This window comes from Amphibalanus amphitrite, unplaced genomic scaffold, assembly GCF_019059575.1.
Source record: "Amphibalanus amphitrite isolate SeventyFive unplaced genomic scaffold, NRLGWU_Aamphi_draft 000179F_arrow, whole genome shotgun sequence".
Lineage (NCBI taxonomy): Eukaryota > Metazoa > Arthropoda > Thecostraca > Balanomorpha > Balanidae > Amphibalanus > Amphibalanus amphitrite.
The window spans coordinates 455,877-466,034 of NW_024881674.1; the positions used below are offsets into that span (position 1 = coordinate 455,877).

Below are 10,158 nucleotides of genomic sequence, written 5' to 3' on the forward strand. Positions count from 1 at the left end.
CCTTCAATGACCTCTGGTGACCTGACCTTTGACCTGACCAAAAAATTGACCGAAGTGATTTCGTCCTTATTTTTGACGCTCTTTCGAACGCCGCCTTCCGCGTATCGCTACGTGGCCCAGGAGCCGAGTTACAAGGGGGGGTGTTCAAACACCCCCCCCAGCAGGGCGTGGAAATCCAGGACCCCCAGCCGGGCGCGGGTTAAGGTGGAAACTTGGTGGAAATCTAGTGGTGGAAGAAACGCTGTCGGTGGAAGATTCGGCCTTTGTTTCACCTCTGGTTTCACCCCTGGTGGAGCTAGCGCGTCGCGGAAAAAAACAAAAACGTGGCGCCGTTACGAGACGCAGAGGTTGATACCCGATTTTAAGGTCCTAGGTCAACCGGTGACCTCAGAGGTCAGGTCAAGTGCCCCAAGGTACGGTTCAGTTTTTCGTGAATAACTTCGCAAAAAACGGTCGCAGAGTCGGGTGAGGTCAACTTGGAGTGTTGACCTCAGGTCACGGTCAGGTCAGCACCCCAGGTCACGAAATCGGTCAAAGTAGGTCATGTCGCATATCATTTAATTTGGCAGGTCTTCCTGAGTCCATTGGTGACTTTCCCGATTCGCTAGCTCAATTTGATCGGGAATTATTGACGGAAAACTAATATGACCCTAATGACGTCATAAATGACGTCACGCAAGGTCAGCATTGCAAAAGTGACGCATCTTACCTTGCAAGGAGTGCACCAAATCATGATTCTGTGTGCTTGAGATAGTTGGAGATCGTTTCCGGCGCCAGAATAGCAGTTTTCATTTTTGCCCATTGACTTATAATGGTGAGGTCACGAAAATGACCTAACCTCATGTGACTTTTAGGAAAAATCCGAGATATACAAGTTGTGAGACTAGTAATGGATATTAGATCCTTGCAAGTTTCATTTCCCTGTGAAAGCTACTCTGGCAGAGAGGGCGTTGCGAAGTTGCGACATCTGAAGACCATGCAGAGGCTCACTTATGACGTCATAGGTCAGTGACCTGACCTGACCCGAAACAGCGGTTGGTGGCAAAAGATCCGCCTTGAATCAAAGGTCAGGTATGCCAAGTTTCAACTCTCTATCGCCAGCTTGTTCAGAGCTATCGCGGAAAAACCCTATGGGGGGGCGGCACCCCCTCGGCCGGCGAGGGTTAACCCGCGCTCCGTAGGGGGGCCGAAACGGCCCCCCTGTCCTTTTCCGCCAATATCTCCTAAACGGCTGGAGATATCGCCACCAAACTTTCAGGACCCCTCCGGGCATCAATTTTACACATTGGGACCAAAAATTTTCCAGAGACTTTGATAGGTTGGCCACAAATGACGTTAGAATGACGTCATGTTCTGCTATTTTCGACCGAAAAAAAGACCTTCGCGAGAAGAGCTGTCATGCCTACGCTTTGAAGATACAGAAAATTGATCAAGACATAAAAGGTGTAGAATTGATAGGGCTACAAAACTGTTAACTCGGATTTTTGAAATTTTTCAGTTTTGACCCCAAAAATAAAAAAATTGCGATTTTTTGATATATTAGCCAAAAAATCCAAAAAGTTTTTTGAGTTTCGAATAAACCGGAATATATGTGATATTACCTACCGTCTTCTATCTTCATACCAATTTTCAGATCGATAGCTCGTTTTTTGGCCAAGTTATAGCGAAAAAAAATGTTCAAAAATGATGACGTCAAATTTTCAAACTCAATTTTTGGCAATTCTAGACCACGTAGGGCAAAACAAAGACCACCATTGGACTCCCCGTGACGAGCTGCATATCGAATCGATACCCATTTTATGCAGAAATATCAACTTTGAAATTTGACCTAATATGACCTGACCTTGAGCTGACCTTCACCAAAACGTGACCTAAGCTGGCCCCAAAGGCTGCCTGACCCACATAATCGCATTTGTCATGTAAAATGGACCATAAAACATGTATCACACGACACTTTCATATTGTGACCCCCAGGTGACCCCCAGTGACCTGACCTCTGTGACCTGACCTGGTATCAGTGACCTCAGATAGTGAGGTATGTGTTTGACGAACAATGTACGGCTCTCCAGTAAAAGTCTTGTTGGTTTTGCTTTTTCGGACATATCTGGTCCTATATAATGTTCAAATGCATAAGTATCAACCCGAATTATGTGTATGCACATTTACCACGAGACTGTGAAATTGCATCGTTGTATGCCAAATACTTTCCGAGATATTCACCAAAAACCTCATTTTCTGCCGTTTGGGGTATTCTGGCCGCAATCTTCCTGGGATCGCCTATGACATCAGTAGAGCCATCTAACGAGAGGGACGCAGAAACACAGAATCATGAATGAATCGAGCGCGTAGTAAACGGTGTATGAAAGGGAGACCTGGCAGAGGCTATCCGGGTGGCCGGCGCGCGGCGCGCCCTTAGGCATCGGCCGACCCTTCGGACCGCGTGGGGTCAGAGGTCGCGCTCGGGAAGTCTCGGCTCTGGGTTTAAGCGCTGTGCAGTCAGGAAGGGAGGATAGGATAGCGCTAGCCCGACTGACTAGTGTCTCGGCTGATTCGTGTGGGGTGGAAGGGGGCACAGAACGGGATGGTGGCTAGTGGTGCATGATGGGATGGTGGTTAGGTTAGTGCGTATACTGCGTAGAACGTAGCTGAACGTGCATTGTTTTTTCATGGCAAACAACATGCAGCATAATGTGCGGGATTATGCCAGAACTCATACAAAAGGGTAATAATATTTCGGCCGAGGGAGTGGATCAGTGCCATGACAAAGCATGACGATGCTGCCAAAATCGGGATGCCTTTTTGCCCCCATTTTTTACCCCTAACATGCAGCGCTTAATCCGAACTTAGAGGTCCCCGACTGACCTTAGACCTTAAAATCGCACCTGTCCGGTGCGCCACCTTTTCTTCAGGGGCGCTCTTCTTGGTTGTATCTGTTCTTACCAATAACTAAAGCAAATCGAATGTATAATAAAAAGGCATACCTCGAACACAGTTTTATTCACACCCGCTCGTGTGCATACTTGTTTTGACCTATAACTACCTTCTCGCATCATAATATCACTTCAGTGCTTAACCCTCAACGGAATTTTGGGTTTTCTGCATACGAGTATATACCCCGGCGGAGGGGGGGTTGATTGCGACCCCTCTCCGTCTTTTTGCCCCTAATTGAGCTAGCGCCTTGCGGATAAAACTGAGCGCGTGCGTCGTATGAGATGCAGCAACTGGTGCCCGATTTGAGTGTCTCGGGTCAACCGATAAACTCTGAGGTCAGCTCAAAGTCGCGGGATCGGTTTTTGGTAAACAACTTCACCACTTAATTAAGTGGTTACAGAGCCAACATCATGGCACCATCGAGTTTTGCATGCTCAACTTCAAGCGCGTCGAATAGTATACGCTTTGTTTTCGTTGAGGTCAATTTAAGGTGCATGTTCACATCAGGTCATGGTCAGGGCAGAGCCACTCAGGCCACGAAGCTGGCCCAAGGAGGTCATATATGTAGCTTCTTCGATTCGGTAGGTCCTCACAAGTCCACTGGTGGCTTCCCGACTCGCTAGCTCAATTTGATCGGGACTTTTTGGTGAAAACTCCTGTGACCTTAGTGACGTCATAAATGAAGTCGCCTATAGCTTTAAGAATGGAAAAGTGAATGCTGGGGCTTGCAAATATCGTATAAAATCGCGAATTAATGCGCTTGAGACAGCTTTAGATGGCTCCTAGCGCCAAAATAACAGCTTTCATATTTCCCAACTGATTGACAATCGTGAGGTTGCGTGTCCGACCTGACTTCAGGTCACTCTTAAGAAAAATACGAGATAGCTACATACAAGTTGTGAGGCCTCTGTGAGATAGTACTAGATCATATAAGCTTCATTCCCCGTTGAAAAGTCCCCTGACACGAAAGGTGCTACGACGTCGCGACATTTTGGGACCTTACAGAGGTTCACTTTTGACGTCATTGGTCAACGGCCTGACCTTAACCTTCGCACTTGTAGGAGGGTGTCGAACAGCCCTCCTACCCTCAGTTTTTCGCAAATAACTCGCGCAAAAAGCGGCTGATTGCGACGACACTTTCAGTGCCCTCGAGTTAATCAATATTACGCCTACCCTGTAATTTATATGACCCTGACTCAAAAGATTTTTGACTTGTGATTTGTTTTCCGAAACCATGTTTGGCCGGAATCGCGTTTTGGCGTATTTCGCGTAGAGCGCGTTTTATTGTCTTTTTGTGGCTTTAAGCGATCAAACATGTGAAAGGATGTTGATCCCATGGATTCTAGTGGGTATCAAGGTCACGTGAAGGTCAGTCAGGTCACTGATCTTTGATGACCTTTGTTCACTCTTTCGAGTTCTACATGTTTCTAGGGTAGATTTTGGAGTTGATTTCGCATTTAGAAACCGTTTGAACATTTAAGAAGTAGTTTTGGTTCCCTCGTAACATGTGACCTGATGCACGAAAACATCATCTGTGATCAACACTAACTTGAAATTCGTGATCAGCACCCCGCAAAACCCTATAACAGCTTCACTTTACGAAGCTCTAACAGGTCCCGATTCCCCGACTTTTGATTTATATTGACCTGTCAACCAATGACCTAGGACCTTGAAATTGGGTATCATCGGCCTCCTCTCGTCACGGGCAACACGCTCTTTTTCCGCGAAGCGTTAGCTCGATCAAGGGCTGAAAGGCAAAGGGGTCCAATGGACCCTCCTCCCCCCCCTTACGATAGACGCTGGCAAAACACCAATATGGGCGAGGGTGAAAATACAGCTGCTGTCATAAAAATTCAGCTTGAATCAAAGGTCAGGCTTGCCAAATTTCAGCTTTCGCAGCTATCAACAAAAATAAACATGTGGAGGCGGCACCCGCCTCCCCGCCCCCCCCCCCTCTCCTCTCGGCCACTGCAGTGCCAGCGAGGTTTTAAGCGTATCATACACGTTACAAGGCATCATATATCAAGATGACACACCCCAGCAGCCATATGCACTGAACAAAAACTTATTACCCACGCTAGTCTATCGGCACCATAGCACATGGTCGAGACTATCGTCAGCCACGGACGCGCACTCGACCAACCCTCTGAGCCCGTTGACTGCGGGTGACCTTGACATGTCAAGCCTGATCGGCGGCCGGCCGCTGTCGTGCGTCGTTACACGCGGAGGGGAGGGAGACACAAAGCTCTGCGTTATAGTTGACCTCTGACCTTTCCCTGCGCCCTGGTCACTGACCCCGCTCCATGTCGCTGGGCGGTGGCATGGCGGTGGAAACCGGTTCTAGCCTCTACACATGCCACCATTCTAACCTTCCCCTCCCCACGCTACTACGCGGCGTGGAGTACGCTCGTGCGTAACTGGGCGGAGCAAGGGGTCACGCGATACAGGGGCGGAACTGGTTGCCCTCCCGCTCGCCGAGCGACCTACGACTAATACCCTGGAGAACCGTACCATCGATGGTTTTCAAAAACTTACCAATTTACTCGATTTCACAACACATTTCTTGAAATGCCTGTGAACGGTGAAAATCCGACCTCTGCCCCCCCCCCCCTGGGTGACCTGAGGTCAGAGGTCAGGTCAACGACCCCGAGTTGTGGTTTTAGTTTTTCGCAAATAACTTCGACAAAAATGGTTCTAGAGCTACGGCAGTGGTACCATTGCATTCGCCTTGTCAAGCCGCGTCGAATGATATATATTTTGTTTGGAAAAGGTCAAATTTTATGTTGACCTCATGTGACCTCGAATGACCTTTGGTTGACCTTGACACATGAAAGGTCGTTTATGATGAATATGTACCCGCTGATCACGAATCTGGCACCTATTTTCCTCTAAGCCTCCATTTAGAGCTTCCAGATGGCGAAATTGTCTTATTTATTATTACTAACTTGAATCAGTGAAAAAGCCTCTAGCAAGGATACTCTTCTGTGACCTTGACCTTTGAGCAGCCTTGTATCGTACGATGAACCACAAATACGGAACTGATAAGCCTCAAAACATTTCAAAACATTTTGGAAGTTAGCACGCAAGATGTACGAACAAAAGCAAAGTTTGAGGTCAATTTTGGGCGTGACCTTGATCTTGACCTTTGAGTTTGAGCACATTTTCCGAATCCTCAGATTCTCTTCTTTCGTTTGACACCCAATTTTGCCGGTTTGCTGCATCCCGCCGTCCTCTAGAAGGCTTACTTTGAGATCACTACACATGTGCCGGTTTTTGCCTTTGACCTTGACCTCTGACCTTGAAAATTGACCTGAGGTCAAAAATTTTAGGTGCGTTAGAATCGTCTCGTAGGGACCTTTCGTTTGGTATCGCTTTTGTTTCCGTATCTCCCTTATTTACGGAGTTAGACAGGGGGGGGCGAAAAACGCCCCCCCCCCGGGCTGCGGTGGTTGGGATTACCCCCCGGGCCCGGCCGGGTTAACACGCGCAGTGGAAGGGTTGCGAGTACTACGCCCAGTGGAAGGGGGGCGGATGTCGCCCCCCCCCCCTAAGATCTCAGCTCCCACTGGAGCTAGAACGACGAAATTTGGAGGGTAAATGAAGGCCATGGGGAACTCTCTTGTGTGTGAATTTCATGACCCTAGGTCAATATCTTCAAGGTCAAATGAGGTTCAAATGTGGTCAAATCTGCCATATGAGTGACTTTTTTGCGTTTACACGCCGATAACTCAAAAAGTTACCGGCTGATTTTCTTTTTTCTTTCACTATACGAAAGATTAAACATTTGTGAGTATGTCTGTTGAATTTCTAATTAATCCAACAATAAATATGGCAGTTAGAAGCCTGCTAAGGGTAAGATGTCGCCGGCTGAGGCGGGATCGGCCGACGCGGGAAACGCGGCAATCACAACTTTATGTTTACACACTCATTAGTCATATCTCAAGTTGTTACCGGCCGATTTTCAAAATTCTTTAACCATATGATTACCTGTACATTTGTCAGTCTTCTCATTAAATTTGACGTTAATCTAATGTAATCAACGGTAAGGAGCGCGATGCAAAGACGGAATCGTCCCGCCCCGGCACAGTCTACAATTCAGGCGGCGCGTAACGGCTAGCGCCGGCCGCCGCGCCGCCGCGGCGGCAGGATGTTTGACTTTACACCGCTATTACTAGAAAAGTTGTGAACCGATTTTCTTATTTCTTGCACGAGAAGATCCGCAATTCAATTTTGGACAGGTAGCCAAAATTTCACATTAACATTATGTTTGCGGCGCGAGTTGTTGGCGAAAAACAGGAGGGGTGGGCGAAATCCGCCCCCCCCCCCCCCTTCCACTGCGCGTGTAATTAGGCCAGATGTAGTCGGTCGATCGGAGTGGGTCGGAAACTGTATGGCCAGCGATATGTGGATGGCTCAGTGTCGTATTCATTTCAATCGATCAAGGAAACGGGAACACTGAAATCACACGAATCGTGGTACTTACCTACTTACCTACTTGAACAAATGGAGGAGTCGACCGTGTGCCTCCTTACAGTTGTGTTCTAAATAAGCCCGGTACAGCAGTGAAGGTGCTCTCGCTTTCTCTTTCTCTCTCTCTCTCTCTCTCTCTCTCTCTCTCTCTCTCTCTCTCTCTCTCTCTCTCTCTCTACCCCCCTCTCTCTCTTTCTCCCTCTCTCTCTTTCTCTCTCTCTCTCCTTCTCTATACATCAACCGCTTCCAAAACAAACACTCTTAAACCGGAGCCCAAGCGTGGGCGTGTATTCAGCTGCTACTCTTCTGACCAATGGAGCGGCGGGCAGATGCCCCCTAGTAAGACCCATCGTAAATAGGCCCGGACCTCCGGCCGCGGATTGGGCATATCAGCCGCCAACACGAGGAACCCTTGTCTGATGACTGTAGCCTCCGAGCGCAATCGAGATATCTCCTTCTGAGCTCTAGCCTGAAAGAAAAGAACGAGAAGGATTAAGTTTCAAATAATTCCCATTGTAAAGGAGATTAGGTACCTACCGGTTAAGGAGTGACACACTTAAAAAAAAATAAGTGGGCACCCATTGATGCGACGACGGGTAGTACACCTTAGCCTTCCAGGCGGTGGGGGGACATTTCCCCCCTTTAATTTTTTCGATGTAGTCCAGAACCGCTGCGCCGATCGTCACCAAACTTTCAGTACCCTCCCGGGAATAGCTTATACATACACAATACATTGTGACCAAGCATTTTCCAAAGACTATGATAGGTTGGCCGCTTATGATGTCGGAGTGACGTCACATCTGGCCATTTTCGACAAAAAATGGTTTCGCGGGAAGAGCTGTCAGGCCTACAGCTTTGGAGCTACAGAAAATTGTTTTGGACATAAAAGGTGTGTAGAATTACCAGAGCTATGAAACTGTTATCTCGGATTGTAAAAAAAAAATTGCTGGATTATCACCCCCAAAAATGAAAAAAGTAATTTTAAAAATCTGAGACCTAACAGTATCATAGCTCTGTTAATTCTACACCTTGTATGTCTAAAACAATTTTCTGTATCTCTAAAGCTGTGCCTGACAGCTCTTCCCGCGAAACCTTCTTGGTCGAAAATGGCCAGATGTGACGTCACTCCGACATCATAAGCGGCCAACCTTTCATAGTCTTTGGAAAAATGGTAATTTTTTAATAAAATAGCAAAAAATCCCAAAGTTTTTTTTTTTAATTTCGAAAAAACGGAATGTTTGTGAAAGTCCCTACCTCTTTCTATCCACATACCAAATTTGAGATCGATGCCTCTTTTTTCGGCCAAGTTATAGCAAAAACAAAACTGTTCAAAATTGATGACGTCAAATTTTCAAACTCAATTTTTAGCAATTCTAGACCACATAGCGCAAAACGAAGACCACCATTAGACTCGCCGTGACGAGCTGCATCGAATCAATACCCATTTTATGCAAAACTATTAACTTTGAAATGTGATCTTTTTTGAACCGCTATTGACCTGACCTCCACCAGAAAGTGACCTAAACCGTACCTGATGGTCTTATAACCAACACCATTGAGCTGGAACTGAAAAATGGCGATAAAACATGCATCGCACAACCCTAGTAAAGTTGGACTTATGTGCTGAGTGCTGACCCTTGGTGACCTGGCTTGTGACCTGACCTGGTACTATCAGTGGCCTCCAATAGCAACATATGTACTAGGCCACTTACGCCCTACCGCTGATTTTTGACAAAATGCGTTTCTCGATGTTTTAGTGCATTCCCTAGAAGACCCGTGTACGGTGAAACATTTTATCTTTGACCTGACCTGTGACGTCATCGTTAACCCCGAGGTCAATGAAATTACAGTTCCTTGTACAAATTTGACAGGGCTATCGAACGCCGTTTGAATTTTGCGGATCCGTCCAGTAGTTTCAGATATACGAGGGGGCAACCCCCCCCCCCCCCCCCACCGCGCGGAAGGTGGCTAATGGTGGCGATAAATTCCTGTATGTACAAATCTAAGAAGGGGACGAAACGAGCAAAACTAAATAACCACCGCAACAACATCAAATTGCTTCCCCAGAAATGCAGATTATCTCACCTTCTCCGCCCGAAGTTGGCGAATCTCCCGATTCAGGCTCTCAAGGGTGTCCTTTTCCGACAGCCCGGGGGATGGCGATTCTGCTGTCGTGGACTCGGAAGAAGCGGACACTGTTGCTGCCGGCGCCGGAGATGGAGATTCAGTTGGCGGAAGCGGGGTGCTCTGACGGAACATGTTGTAGCCTTTTTCGGGGGATGTTGACGACACGACGATCAGAGACAGAATGATCTCCCTCGGGTCCAATCCGCCCGGTGATCGGACCCTTTCCACCGCGGGGCCGAGCCCTGGCCGGAGTGAGCCATTAGCACCTCGGTGTGAGTGAAAAGGGGAGGGGAAGGACAGGACGGCCGACGGAGGCTCAATAATACCCGTCGCTCGTTCACTTTCAAACATAACAGAAAAAGGATTCGACGTCGACAAATGACCCATACCGAAGCAGGCACCCTCCTAGCCAGTATTACGAGGCGGAAGACGAGGTCAAGTCCGTGCTGGAGCACGGGGCAAGACGCGCCACCGCCCACGAAAATGTGCAGCGGTGTGGCGTCCAACGGATAATCGCCCGCACCTCACCGTGCCCTGGGGATGGCCGGCAGTTCAGGGCGGTGAAAAGTGACTGAGGGTCTGTTGGAAGCGACTATCGCAGTAGAAAGGGAGACTGATTTGATGCCGCGG

General features: G+C 47.9%; 1 long non-coding RNA gene across 1 annotated transcript; it reads right to left on the minus strand.

Moving 5' to 3' along the window:
• Positions 1–7,660: 7,660 nt before the first annotated feature.
• LOC122384021 lies at positions 7,661–9,892 on the minus strand. Its single transcript, XR_006256945.1, has 2 exons — positions 9,487–9,892; positions 7,661–7,870 (listed from the first exon to the last, which is right to left on the minus strand). It is a non-coding gene; the product is annotated as an uncharacterized LOC122384021 (long non-coding RNA).
• Positions 9,893–10,158: the final 266 nt, after the last annotated feature.